Source organism: Falco cherrug, chromosome 8 (assembly GCF_023634085.1).
Source record: "Falco cherrug isolate bFalChe1 chromosome 8, bFalChe1.pri, whole genome shotgun sequence".
Taxonomy (NCBI): Eukaryota; Metazoa; Chordata; class Aves; order Falconiformes; family Falconidae; genus Falco; species Falco cherrug.
This window is the reverse complement of record NC_073704.1, coordinates 11,039-24,988: the sequence shown is the minus strand read 5'-3', so window position 1 is coordinate 24,988 and position 13,950 is coordinate 11,039. Positions and strand designations below refer to the sequence as shown.

General features: G+C 51.1%; 1 pseudogene; it reads right to left on the bottom strand.

Moving 5' to 3' along the window:
• The window catches only part of LOC129736624 (hydrocephalus-inducing protein homolog), a 52,766-nt pseudogene extending 39,179 nt beyond the window's left edge, over positions 1 to 13,587 (bottom strand).
• Positions 13,588 to 13,950: the final 363 nt, after the last annotated feature.

The window sequence follows — 13,950 nt, the reverse complement described above, 5'->3', positions numbered from 1 at the left end:
ACAATGCTTTTAGTACTTTCCCCACGGCAGAAGGAAAACTGCTGTTTTCTATGGCTGTAGCAGTATCATTCAGTAACGCAACAGTACTTTTTACCTTCATGAGCTTTCATTCCAGTAGCATGACTTGCACAGGGTCGTTAACTTGCAAAGGAGAAACAACCCCATTGATTCACCTGCTTTTGCAGCAAGCTGGCAGCACCACAATTATCTGATGCTTTGATTCCGAGACACCAGAACAGTCTCTTCATGCAAGGGATCACAGCACTAACGCAACCTGCTTCGATCGCCACTGCAGACTATTGGAAGCACCACTGAGAACCCAGCTGTGCCACAGCACTAACTCCAGTGCCAGCAACGCGGCGACCTCGTTGAAGCTTGGCAGGGGATGCTCAGGTACACTTTCAAAAGGACTTCACCACATGCATAGTCAATGGTCAGTCTTCGGTGAAATACTTCACAAGCTGGACACGGTAATTGCGGCAGCGTCAGGGCAGTGCAGGGTACGGCTGTATTTCCTGCCCCTTCTCACAGCGTTATAGGGCCAAGGCTGGGGACACGCACCCTTCAAAAGCCACCTGATCCATCTCCCCACACCAGAGCTGGCTCAGCTCCAGACCCAAACTGTTTTTGCGAGAGGTTTCACAAGTACCTAGAAGTGCTAACAGTTCCACCCCTGCCCTCAGCAGCCTATGCCACCTCTGCGCTAGAATTAAAGGGTGTTAGTTCTTCCTGTGTCTGAACTCCGTTTCCCTTTACATCTCACCCAGCCTCAGGGGGCACAGGAGACAGCTCTGGCTGATGCCGTAATCACACCCCTCTGTAAGGTCTGTTCTAGAGGAGTAAGTGACGGCGTGCCTGGTTAGCACACCCACCCCAGGCAGGCGGCATCGGGAGCTGCACACGGGGGACACTCAGACACCCCACCAGAGCAAAGCCGGCTGTGCAGTCCCAGCCACTGCCTTCTGCAGAACAGAGCCAGGCAATCCCCCCCGCGCCCCGGCTGTCTGGCGTTTAGCAGCAGGAAGGCAAATCAAATTACCAAAATCATGTTACTGTAGAGATGAGCAGAGCAGTCTCCAGATGTATGGCGTGGCATCGCTGCGCTGGAACTATCACCTTGCCCCCACTGAAATCAGTGGTAAATCTGCTGCCATAGGGCCAGGAGCCATTACCCCCAGCAGCGCTCTTATGGATGAGCTGATAAAAACTCTGCTTCTCGTCACTCACTGGCTGCCCTGATTTTTTCCTCAGTGCTTTTAATTAATTTGATATTTTTATCACTGTTGAAGCAGCAAGCGCTTTAGGATTTTAATGATTTAGGAATTGCATACAGCAGCAAACTCCCTTCAGCAGAACCGATCCAGACTCCCCCACAGCTGGGATTTCCTGCTCCCGTCCCCATCCCCTCCTGGAAGGGCCCTAAGGCAGCCAGCCCAGGCACAGACACGTACCTATTGCTCTAACGCAAGCGCTGACAGCCAGCGCCTCACCCACCACCCAGCACCTCGCCTACCACCTGCTCAGCTGGGGTTTAAGCTTGTCAATACAGATGCTGCCCCATCCAAGACAAAAAGAATAATCTCCTTTTCTAGACATCTCAAATATTCACCCTAGAAACTGCAGAAGGGCTTTTGCTTTTCCTATTTGGAAGGTAAAATACTAGGAAGGGAACTGCAGCAAGCAACCTGCATGATTTAATACCGCATTTCAGGAAAGCGTTTCATCTTCAGCAAGTCGTTCTGAGTTAGCAATTTTGTACTCAATCTTGCAGCCTAAGCCCTCTAAAATAAAAGCTATGGGCAGCCCATATGAATTTAAAGCACCTATTATCTGGCTACTTCACGTCCTGCACTGTTTCGATCCTCAGAAACTCATTAGCAAATGAAGAATGTTATTTGCTTTTGTTGTTGTTGTTCTTTTGGCCACACTACTGTAACAAAGGCATTGCAAAGCCAATTGAAAGCTACCTGCCTTATTAAGTCTTGGCATGCCATATTTACTTAGCTCCCTCTTCCAGGTGCCAGGTAGGCAGAGGAGGATGCAAGTTCAGATCAGCAGGAGGATAAAGAAAAAAGGAACTTCAACAACTGGAGCTACTTGGAGCAAGTAAAAGGAAGTAATTGTCAAGGTGTTGTCATTGCTAAGGAGCAAATGGATCAACAGCAATGCAATTAAGAGCCCAAGAAATAAATCCCCCCCCAAAAGCAAGCACAGGCAGCCTTCCCAGCTCCGTTGCTGGTGAGGGGCGCTGGGACCACCTGCACAGCAATGCACAAGGGATTTCTCCAGGGACCTGAGGGCAAGGCTAAAGCAACAAGGATTTGGTTTCACAGAGACAACCACGACCTTGAGAGAGAAAGATGCCTCTCGCCATTCATGCAGATGCACATTATGCTCCAAGCCCCCTCTCCAGGGACACCGTGGGACATGGCATCCCGTGCAAGGCTTGACTCAGCACTTCAGAGCGGGCTGACCCTTCAGCCACGCTCTACCACCCCACCAACGTGGGACCTTGCACCAGGCTGAATGCAGCGCCAGCCCAAAAAGGGGGAAACCCAAGGCAAGAGGGGTGCTAGGCAGAAGCTGGCTGTTTGTGCCACTGTGAACCCATGGTCCCTTAAGCTTTTGAAAGCCGAATTGCCCTCCCTTGGGGGCAACAGGTTGCAAAGTCTCTACTTCAGCACTGCCTCGTGTTACCAGGGCACTAACCCTGCTACGCACTTGCTTGCAGCCTAGGGGCACAGTTGAGACCAGTTCAAAATGTTGTTCTGCTTCGCAACTGCAAACCCTTAGCAGACTGTTTAAGACCAGGTTTCTAAATAAACGTGCCTGGATGACAGAGGGGTTGCATCCCATCTATGCTTTAAAGTTTGCTGTGTTTAGACACAGCTTCAGGCTATAGGTTTTCATGAAAACACGACTTCATCCTGCATACAACTCCCCTCTCAGTTTCACGGAAGATACAGACAGTTGTACGATGGCTCCCCTTCTCGTGCTCCCCTGTGACAAGCAGTAAATTACAAGCTCTGGCCTTCCAGGTATCACCACTGGCGTCTGAACTGGCACCCACTGAGACTGAAGCAGCTGCTCGTCTTGGGTGTTGTTTCAGGCTCTTTGTAAACTCAGGCTAACAGTAATTACTGTCGCAGCAATATCAAGCCTAACTGCCCAGAACCCCAAACTCAGATGTCAGTTTCCCTGCATAACCTATCCCAAATGCTTCACTGAATTCCTTGCAGCAGCCAACTTGCAAAGAAAAGATCCTTGTAGCATGAGGTAACACAGCAAGCCAAGCAGGGAAAGCTCCTGCTGAAACCCTGATATAAAAAAAGGCTGGAAAATAAGGGCCGTGACAACAGAGGAGAGACCAGAGGATGAAGATCCGTTCGCAGCAGAGGGGGTGCCCCTGCGCCTGCCCCCCTCAGCCGCCGGTTCGCAGGAGTCTTTGAAATGAGTCACTTGGCTTCAGGTTCCTGTGGCGCCGCGCCATTTGCCTTGGTCTTCTGCCCCTTTCCTCCTCACAAGAGTCATCTTAAAAGTATTCTTGGAATAGCTTCTGTGCACAACAAAACATCTAGCAGGGCTGGGCTGAATTTTAAAGGACTTCATTTCAGTCATGCAATAACTCACCGTCCTGTCATATTTCAGAGTAATCAATGTGCATTAATTCAGTCTCCACTGAGCATCAGCAATGAATTCCACAAACCTCACAGACTGAACTTGCACTGCCTGAAAACAGTGCACTGCTACAGTGAAAAGAGCAAGAGGACAACACAGAATAAGCTCTGCTATGGTTTTATGTGCTTCTTGCTTCCTTCTTCCTTTACAATAAACTACTAATAAGCCTGAAGGACGCACAAATGGAAGTATTTCTGTCTGTTGTTTATCTGCCGGTCAGTGCCACAATGGTTTCCAGTTCAGCAGAGGCCGTCAGACCATAACGCAAGAACACACGGGAACAGGGGCTGGCACGAGAACACCCACGCTGTACAATGGAGCCATAAAACAGAAACGTGCAAATCAGAAGCAGCAAGAGTAACAAACTGGAAATGTTGCCCAGCAGAAAAATTAGCAGTTCATTTATAACACGAGTGCCAATAAACCAAGAGGCGCATCAGCTATTCCTTTTCTGACAGTCTGACCACGTGGCACATTCCCAAATGACTGCGAGACAGTAGGAAACTGCTCATTTTCCAAGAAAGGGCTACGTGGCATTTCAGCCACTAACAACTCACATGGCCCTATTACTTAGGGCTGAGGCACAATTTTACTCCTTTCAATCAGGAGTGACTTCACTGAAGTCAGACTTACTCCAGGGAAGAACAGATTCAAAGCAAGAGAATGACACAAACCGGCTCCTCATCAGGAAGACCCAGACCCCACTTCACTGGGTTACCCACAGTCCCTGTGGATCATGCAGTATCAGAGATGTAGGAGTTATTCAAAGGCAGCACTCCTGAGCCTTCCACAACTAACACACAGATACTCTGCAGGCAAGCAACTGCAAGCCCAACACAGGTGGCTTTACAGAACCATCTCCCAAAGCCTGCCTCTTGGCTAAGGGCTTTTCAAGGTGCTCTGCACATCCTGACCATGCTACTGATGCATTTCTAGCTGAGCGACAGCACTCCGGCACTTTCCTGACTCACACTCCATCAAGCACGAGACAAAAAGTTCGATTTATACAACATTCTGGTTCTGCTGTAGAGTCCCCATGTGCTCCTCACCAAGCAGCCCACATCCCTCTCCCAGTGCCCTGCAAGGAGCACAAAACCCAGGTCGGCAGAAACCGCCAGGGTGTCGCTCAAGCTGTGCAGAGGACCTCGCTGGCACAGCTCCCTAATGCCACACACTCACCAGTTCAAGGGCAAGACAAGGGACAAAGTACTGGACATGAGTGTTCCTGGGAGTTACCTCACCCTACTTCTATTTGGGGTGATGTTCATGTGTTGCTCTGCTGCTTCTCTGTAGTTGAAGAGCAGCTCTTTGCCCTTCATGGGAACCGATTTACTTCCATCCCAAAAATGAATGCTCATGAATACTAGTCAATCACATTTTAAAGGAAGCAGTGTCCCCTGCAAAGCCTACCTCGGTGAGGTTAAGCTCTTATGTCACTTGGGCAGTATGGAGAACTGCCCTAAGCCAACATCATTTTAACCTTCCATACGAATGACGTAAAACAATTTCTCAGTCCCTCCGCAAAGCAACAGATCATTTCACAAGCATGGGGAGCCAGGCACCACAGGGCATTTCCTCTCTAGTTTGCTACAGCCATGCTGTTTGAGGATAGGACAGGGTGTTCAACTACATCTAAGCAGCAAACAGAAGATGAGAGAACAGCTGTGCCCAAAGAGAGCCTGCACCTCTGGCCTGGCACAGAAACACCAGCTGGCTCAGAGCGACCCCCTCACCTTGCATCACCCACAAAGTCACGCAAAGAACTGTGCCAAGAGGCAGCAGAGTGCTGGTGTAAAGAGTCAGCCTGTCTGTCTGTGTTCCCCTGCAGGGCTTCCTCCCTTCCATGCCAGGTACTAAACCCTTTTGCGTTAACAAGCCTCCAGGTAACACCGCCGCCCCTTCACATCACGGCACAGTGCCAGACTTGCCAGGGCCACAGCACCGATGTTCCAACCTCCGAGCAAAAGCATGGCACACGGGGCAGGGAATAGGTGCCAGCTGACACAGCAACCACAGCCCCATGCACGCAGGCACAGCCACACCAGAGTGACTGCCCAAAGGCTCCAGGCTAACACTCTGCCTGCAGATGCTACCTGCCCCTTCACTCCTGTGTGCGCTCCAGATGCCTCAGTCCTCTGCAGCACACCAGCCTCCTGCTGGTTAAAGACATCTGGAGCTCAGCGTGTCTGGGCCAGGCTGGCTCCCTGCCACGAGCACAGCGCATCTTCTCCCCTAGAATCACAGCTGGAGCACAGGTGGGCAAGTATCCTCAGGGGCAGCACAGCGGCAAGGCTGGAACACAGAGGGTATGAAAAAGCATCACCTTCGCTCCAGCCCAGGGTGAGGCAGGGAACTGGTTGCCAGACGGGAAAGGGGAAAGCTCTCTGGATCTAGCCATTCCCCTAGCGTTTTCCATCATAATTAAGCCCCTAACATCGAGTAGAGAGGTGCGATGGCTAAACACCTTACCAGCACCCCTCCCTGCCATTTCCCTACTGTCCCACGTGCGCCTTCCCCTGAAAACGCCCAGGAAAGCACAGGGAGGGAACGCACAGCTCGTCAGTCCCTGCTGCGGTGGCATCGCATGGTGCTGCCAGCCAGGATGTGACCAGCTGCAGGCTGCCTGACCACAGCCTAGAGCAAACCTCGCAGCACGGCATGGGCTATGACCGGTGTGCAAGAAAAGTGCCGGCTTCAGACAGAACGTTCCGCCGTCTCACTACTGCGGCCAACACGATATGCATTCAAGAAGCAACTCCAGTTTTCAAAGGTGGTGGTCCTCACTCTGATCAGGCTCAGCTTTGGGTCCTCCAAACAACAGGTTTGTATTTATGCAAACAGGCTTTTGTATTTATAATTATCAGAGCAAACCCGTAATTATGCAGCAATAGTCAGATACTAGAAACCAACACCATGAGAGGCCACCCCACCACACAGTGCACTCTTATCCCTGAAGCCAACAGACATGGCATTAAACGTTCCAGCACCAAAGGATAATCACAGTCTGAAGCATAGAAGAGCCTCCAGCCTATGACAGCATCATCTTCACCACAGGAAAAGTTTCCCCCAGCTGCAGATCCAGTGCAATGCCACCGAAACCAGGACAGTGCCTCAAAACCCACAGCAGATGCCCTGTTCTGAACCCAGCCCCGCAGGTTCACCTCCCACTGAAGGCACACACCTCTCGGGACCTCCAGTCTCACCTTGTTCTCATCAGGGGAGAAAACGATGCGGAAAGTCGCAAGCATGCCAGGCAGTACCTTGCGGCACACAGCATGGTGGCTGATCAGCTTGAAATAAGGTGAGCTCTCCAAGATGACCTTCACCAGCCCAGGAACCTGCAGAAAAGAGAGGAAAGTATGATCTTGCAGCTTGTGGGAACAGGAGGAGAAGAGGCCTGGTGATACCACCTTCACAAAGCACTTTTAGCTCTGGAGGTACATGCACGTAACACATAAGAGTGAACATTAATCCCTTCTGCCTGGGCAAAACAGCTCGAGGCCAGAGGCAGCAGGGCGATGAAGGAAGGGCCAAGCAGGGAAGACACCAGCAGCACGGCGGTATAATATCTGAATCAAGTCACCCGTGTATTCAATAAGCCCAGAGAATCTGCTGGCTTCTGCCCGTACACATCCAGGCAGACATGCCCCTAGAAGGGGCATGTATTATCTGAACGCCAAACAGTACGTGTTAATCCTGGCGGAAGGAAGAAATTCACTTTAACGTGCTGGGTTTGAGCGGGGCAGTCAAGCTGCGGTGCTACAGTCATGTAGGCAGACCAGCAAGAGGGGACCACAGATACTGTGGCCTTACTGGGAATAAAAGCAGCAAATGAAGAGCAAAAGGAGGAACCACAGGAAGACAAAGAGACAACCCCAGAAACAGAGAGATGGCTGGGAAAATCCAAAGGGAGCTGGAAAGAAGCAAGGGAGAAGCACAATATGCTACAAGGAAAGGCTGATGCAGAGGATGAGAGCCAGCAACCTGGCCAAGTGATGGAAAGCCAGGCGACCCCCCAGGCTGTGCCTATCAACTAGGGGCCTCAAAGGCATTTTCTGCCCCGAGATACATGACTGGCACTGCCTGGTGGTGGTTTCATTATTAAAAGCCAACCTCTGCTCTCCGGAGGCTCCTGCTGCCTGTGACTGTAGCCAGGCAGCTGCCAGCGCGGGCAAGCCAGATCCCTGGGGACCCCTGCCCACCCCCAGCAGTCCCTGCAGGCACCCTGCTGCACGGTTCTGCCCTCTGGGGCACCACCAGCACACAGACAGCACACAGGCATTTTCCTAGCACATAGAGAGCAACCCCTGAGCGCCAAATCTCAAAGTCTGAAGCAGGTGATTTGGACTGGTGGGCAGCTTCACGGATCAACAACAACCCCACATGAGGCTTGGAAAAAATGGAGGCTCACTCTGCGCCACCCACCCGAGCCTGGTAACCCGTGGCCAAGGCAGTCCTGAACTCTCCAAACGCCCTTGGAACCCAGCAATGTCCTGGGGCGGCGAGTTCCAGGAGCCAACTTCACAGTGCAGACAAGCATTTTGGTCACCATGTCCCTTAGAAGGGGAGCACGTGTGGCTCAGACCTTCAGCAAAAGCCACCCAGAACATCTGAGGGTGCTGAGGAACAGCCTGAAAATAGAAAAGCAATTTTTACAACACAGGTAAGAGCAGGAAGTATATAGTACAGCACTTCTGTAGTTGCACGATTACAGAGCCTCTATGCGGAATATATTTTGCTGTCAGCTGGATTTTTATGGGGCAGACAACTTCAGGCTACCATGCAGTGTAACTCAGTATGATTCAGAGGAATGTGGGAAACTGGCACGAAAAACTTGAGACGGAGCACAACGTTGCTTTTCTCCAGGACATCGCCAAAAGCCAACCAATTTAGAATATAACACCCTCGCAGGATTATCCTCTCTGTCTTTCTGTATTTAAAACATACCAAAGATTTTCCTGGAGCTTATCTTACTTTTACACCCATGCTCTCCAGTGGTTGAGCTCTAACTAGCTTCAAAACGACATTGTTTTGGGAAAAAAACCACAGTTCACACATTGCCTCCCCCTTCACAGGGCACGTAAATCCCAAGGTGCAGCTTTACACAGTACAAGTTTATTATCATTTACTGGGAATGGCAGAAATGTTAATGCAGATGATCTTTTCCACTTGAGGAAGCATGAATAGAGCAAATTAACTGTTTGCCTGTTGGCTGGTACTTGGCAAAGATAAACATTTTGAAGTGCTGCATGGATAATGGAGCAGGTGAAGCCAAAGACTCAGTGGGAATGAAGCAGAGAGTAGGAAGAGAGAAAGTGAGGACTGAGGCACATTTTAATCAGGGACGAGGATACCTACAGCAAAGACTGCCCAAAATTCAGCGCAGATCACACCAGTGGCATCCCCCGGGTGCAGGCACACATGCTGCATCTTATCAATGTTCCCAAGTTAAATGCCAGACCAGGAATGGTGCAGTACTCTCCCGGAATAACTGAGGGAGCACACCCGCATCCTTCCTTGCCAAAGGGTCTTCCATTTTCACCCATATCCCTGTCACAACCTGTTATCTCAGGAGATACTTGGACTTGCTGTTCTTCCACCTGCAATATGCCTCGACAGCTTTTTTTTGTTGTCCACCTGTTTGCCCTCCCCAACAGGGAAATTTGGAAAGGAGGCGAATTCACCGTCTCTTGTGCACACTTCCATCTTCCCATCCCACCCTGCCCTCACGCATACCCCTTCCTCTTCATTACAGAAGAGTATCCTTAATTACACCCCTCTTTCTGACCTGTCTCTACTGCCCGTGCACTTACTGCTATGTATCAAGAGAAACCCCTGCGTGTATGAAAGTGCGCAGGGAGAGAACACCGAGCTCAGCTCCTTTCCTCCCTCCTGCCTTTTCCCACCAGCTTGCCCTTGGCACATGCCTCATTCCAGCAAACGTTTCCCCAGCTGAAGTTCAAAAGGTCCCAATTTCCCTCCTGACAGTGGAACAAAACTGCTGACATTTTTCAACTTTTCCATTCTCAACTTTCTTGGGAAGTCTCAAAATGATCGTTTTTTTCAAGTAAAGGTGGAGACCTTTGAGGGCACTTTACTCCAAACAGGCCGTGGCTCTCCAAAGGGGAAGCAGAGCATCACGTTGTCTCAGGAAAACCTGAGCAGAACCCAATTAAGCTTAGCAGGAGCCTGAAGGGGCACCTAAAGGCCTCCCGCTGCTGCTGCTAAATCAGCCTGCTTCCACTGCTGTTTCAAAACACCTTTCCTGAAGCGCTGTTACCACTAATTATAACTTACTCCAGCATAAAGTGGAGAAGACCCCACCCCGAGCTCTGACAGCCCGTTCAGCTCTCTGTGCAGCTCACCCAGAGGCAGAGGTGCCCTGTGGAAACTGAGATTAACCACGGAGCCACCAGGACGCGGTGCACACTCGAGGGAAAGCACGAGGGCAGGGAAGAACTGTACAGCCCCCAACATTCCCACCCGTGCAGGGCTTCCACGGGGAAAGGTGCTGACCAGAAAAGCTCCTTTCAGCTAGGTACCACCAACACACAGCCAAAACCAGGGGGAGAAACCTCAGCACGGCAAGATTTCCACCGTCTTGCAAAATAAAGGCGGTGAGACGTTTTATTCTGGATGCGCTGTGCTGCAGCAGGCGACTGGCTGTGCTGTGCACCGCGCGGATGACACTGCTCTCCAGTTCCAGCACAGGGTTAAACTTCCACATCCCAGCACTTACCTTGTCCACGTTCCTCAGAATCAGTGGCACTTCATAGACCTCATCGGGGACGTAGCTCTGAAATACCACCTCTGATGGGAAAGGCCGGAACAAGCTCTGTTCCAGGGCAACTGCCGAGAACTGGAGATGCAAAAGAGAGCAGAGAGTTTCAGCCGCGGGGAGAAAGACTCATCGGTGAGAGAATACAACACTGGCCTCCAGCGAAGGACAGTCCCTTGGTGAGTACGCCTGCCCAGCTCACGCTAGGGGAACAGAAGCTCACCCACCTGTGTTCTGAGCAGATCAAAAGTTTCTGGGCCACACTAGAGCAGGCTCAAGCGAGCAGCTCTTTTGGCAGGTGTTTCTCCAGGTCTCCTTCTCCAACAGGCAAGGCAGCACTTACCTCCGGCAGAGCCCTGGGCTAACACGGTCACACAGCTCCAGAGCACTCACTGCAAGAGCTGTAAGCACTCGTGGAGCAAGGGAAAGCCAAGAATTTACAGGAGACCCCATGGGAAACAATTTGGGGATCATCTTTACATTGAGACACAGAGACCGAGCCCAACACATCCTCAAATCTCTTTTTTGACACACAGCCCAGAAACCAGGAAGAAGAGAAGACAGGCCAGAAAGGAACACCGCCGTTAAGAAAGCGACAGATGAGGTGGTAAGTTCCAGGTACTTTCCCAGCATCACTGGGCAATCTGAGTAAAGCTGGACTTGGCATCTCCTTTTCCCACGAGCTTTAAATGGATGCTTCATTATATTCTATTATTGCCATTTTCTTTAATACCACTACAGCAGCAGGTCTGAAAACATACAGAAACAGCAAATGCTTACAGCGCCGAGGCGTTACTTTGAGAAAACTCCTCCCTGCTTTGTCTCCCCCCTTCCAGCTGAACTCTTCACACTCACAAGACACAGGCACGTCTCCTGCTTCTCCACAGGAGTCAGGGCCGTGCTGAAGCCAGCGGCCACAGCACACGGCCAGTTCTGTGTGCGCTCGTCCGAGGCGTTCCCAACCTCACGCGCTGTCTAGGGCAATCCTTAACCAATTTGCTACAGGTCTCTCGCTGGCAGTTTTCCACTCAACAGCCTACCTCAGTCATCTACCCCTTTGGAACGTGTGTTATACTAAGCAGATCTGTAAGAAAAGCAGCTTTAAACACACGTGTAAATAAACATTGATCCAGCTAAAGCACACCCACTCCCCTCTGCCCAGGGCCATTCCCCTGTGTACCTGGCAGCCTGAAAAATCTAACACCCTGTACGGGTCCCACTCGTTGTTCCAACCCAAAGCATTCATGCAATTGCTTTAGCTACACCTTGAGTAGTTACCGTAGGCCCTCAGCCCTCAAAGGCCAACGCTGCCACCACTGAGGGCATCCTATGACCCCAAGTGTTCGACAGAGACTACACCAAACCAAGGGCTGGCTATTTCAGCAGGAAGGTGGGAAATTGCAAGCTTGCATCCTTGTGGCCCGCCCCAGCCTTCCCCCAGTATCATGCTTTAGCCGCAGTAGCTCATCTCCAGCAAAAGCCACCAACTTCAACAGAGGTTGTTTATATGGGCTTAGCGCAGGTCAGGACTTCAACATCTCACTGGGGAAAAATGTTTTACCTTTCCCCCAGCAGAAGGAACTCCACACCAGCAGCAGTCTGAAACAACAACAGGACTTAGTCACCAAGGCATTTAGATAAGCTGGAGGCAAGCCTGTCACAAGCACGCGCTCTCTTCAAACGTCACATCAAACAGCAAGGAAAAGGGCAAGAAAAGGCTACCTTACGATGGGAGGCTTCGCTCATGTCTAGAATCTGGATAATCTGGGGTCGCCGCATCTCCCGAGTGCTGGCCAGCCTCTGCTTGGTGGTAAGAGACATCTCCTTCAGGAGGGCAGAGGGAGTCAGCTGAAATGCAAAACACCAGCAAGAGCTACAGAACTGCCTTTATTCAGAAAGGCTTTTCTTCTTCAAGAGCCACCGATGAATAATTTGTGATCATAGCCGCTAGGATAGTCCTGGAAGTCCCATAACTACCTGTTGAAATATTTACCATTAGTAAATTAATGATAGAGAGCGCAATACACATGCTCCAAACAAGTAGCTTTGTCCCGTTAGCTTCTCCTTCGTGATTTGATGTGACATGTTGGGGGTTTTGCTCTTCGGGCATTTGTTTCCTTTCCAGTTTGGCCGGAGTGAGCCAGTGACCTTTGAAAAAGGTTGGGAGGAGTTACCAGAAATCCCTTAACTCCACCCTTGCACAACGCTCACAACCACCACACATGTGGAGATGTCACTGCTGGGTGAGTCAGGAAAGCAGAAAAGCAGTGTTGTGCCAAGACTGAGGTGGAGAGGAATGGCTCCAAGTTTTAGTTATCTCTTTTGAATTAGCACTTGTTTTCTCTGTTTGGGCCTCCGAGACCCCTCCACAGAAGTATGCAAAGGTATCTCCTCGACAGAGCTTCAGCACCAGGTCATCTTCAGCCAAGTGAGCTCTGGTCAGCAAAGGGCTGTCTGAGGATGGGGAGGAGGAATTGCCCTGACTCCGCTGCTGTCTGCAGCGCTGGATCTGTGCTCCACACGGGATACGGGACAGAACAACTGTTTTGGAACCCGTTCCATCTGGGACCAGCCATACCTCTCGAAACCTTCAGGCAGAGTTTGAGCAGCCCACCACGTGCCCAGCTGCCTGGAGGGCAGGTATGGTCAGAGCAGCGCTGGCAAGCATCCCGAGGTGACAAAACGTTACTGCCCACACAAAGGGGGCGGAGAGAAGCACACGCTCACGCTTCAGCTATTCCGGTGCAATGCCCGGTACGTTCATTTAAATGGCTCCAGTGGCACATCCAGACACAACTCTGGACTTCCCCTGAAGCAGCACACAGTCCATCCCCTACCGCACCATGGTCACCACCTCCGACAGAAGCATGGCAGCAGAGAGACGGGGAGGTGGTGTCCAGCTTCACAGTGCTGCCAGACAACAGGAGGGGCAGGTAGAGGAAGGACGCGGGGGCAGTTTCCAGCCTTACACAGCTCCTACCTGGCCGCAGCAGGTACTTACAGTTGCAGGCTTCTCTGTCCCTCTGGCTAGCTTCGGCTTACGAGGCACTACCACTTGGCTCGGGAATCTACCAGCCATCCTGGAGGACCCCGTGAACCAGCGGGGCTTTCCAGTGGCCATGCCTCAGTTGACCTGCAAGGAACAGCAACGGGACTTGGAAAACCCAGCATCCCCTTCCATGGCAGACCCAAAGGAGACAGCTGTGTCTCCGGGCTGTGGCTCCTTCATAACTGGAGAGCAGCCGGCATCCCCACCCTGTTTCATAACTAGACCATATTTCAGTGGCAGAGTTAAGACTGATAGAAGTAAAAGCCCAGAACAAACACTCCAAAACAGCCTTTTGCTGTGGGCGCAGTCCCACAAGCCACAAACACACATCAAAGACTGCGGCCACTTCTCATCTTCTCCCCCTCTTCCATGTATTTTGGAACTATTTGCTGGAATTATTATCCAAATCTCTATTAATACCCAAACTGTCCTTTATTACTCTTTA